The sequence below is a fragment of the Rhinopithecus bieti genome, unplaced genomic scaffold, assembly GCF_001698545.2.
Source record: "Rhinopithecus bieti isolate Rb0 unplaced genomic scaffold, ASM169854v2 scaffold_34281, whole genome shotgun sequence".
Classification (NCBI taxonomy): Eukaryota; Metazoa; Chordata; class Mammalia; order Primates; family Cercopithecidae; genus Rhinopithecus; species Rhinopithecus bieti.
This window is the reverse complement of record NW_016814762.1, coordinates 1,910,623-1,911,671: the sequence shown is the minus strand read 5'-3', so window position 1 is coordinate 1,911,671 and position 1,049 is coordinate 1,910,623.

Sequence of the window (1,049 nt, the reverse complement as noted above, 5' to 3'; positions counted from 1 at the left end):
TGAGATTGCACCACTGCACTCCAGTCTGGGCAACAGAGAGAGACCCTGCCTCAAAAATTAAATAAATAAATAAATAAATAAATATTACCGGTTAGGCCAAGTGCGGTGGCTCATGCCCATAATTGCAGCACTTTTGGAGGCTGGGGTGGGCCTCCTGAGCTTGAGCCCAGGAATTCGAGACCAGTCTAGGCAGCATGGAGAAATGCCATCTCTACAAAAAAAAATGCAAATATTTGGATGTGGTGGCACACATCTGTAGTCTCAGTTACTCATGAGACTAAGGCCAGCGAATCAATGAGCCTGGGAGGTCAAGGCCACAGTGAGTCGTGATTCCACTGTAGCAGGACGAGCTGAAGACGAAACTCCTCAGACACCAGATTAAAGAAGGAAGAGGTTTTTTATTCGGCCGAGAGCGTCGGCAGACTCGCGTCATAAGAGCCGAGCTCCCCGAAAAAGAAATACTTGGCCTTTTAAAGCCTTACAACTTTAAGGGGTCCACGTGAAAGGGTCGTGATAAATCGAGCAAGCATGGGAAACGTGACCGGGGGCTACATGCATCAGCTAACAGAACAGAAAGTTTTACAATGCTTTTTTCATACAGTGTCTGGAATTTACAGATAACACAAGTAGTTCAGGCCAGGGGTTGATGTTGTTATTATTACTTTGTTTAACTCCTAGGGCCGGGTGGTGGTGCCAGTGTTGTCTGGCTATTTATCTTACTTTTGTTTCTTTCTCACTTTCCTCCTGTCTTGTGAACTAGGCAAGGCGGGGGGAGGAGGGCAGCAGGAGTAGTAGTGGTCTCCTTCCTTATCTCCACCTTTGAGAATTTTCACTAATTAGTGGGAGTTCTCACTTTTATTTTTACTTTCTGAGTCTCTTTGCGAGACAGAACGATAGTGTTTTATGTCATACACTTGTGCTGAAGTTTTCTGATGAACCATGGTAGCTACAAAACCTTTTATCATTTGAAGGAACAAGTGTAATACACAGGGGAGCAGCAAGCAACTTTCTATTACCAGTAACATACTTATAATGAGGGTGTTAAATTT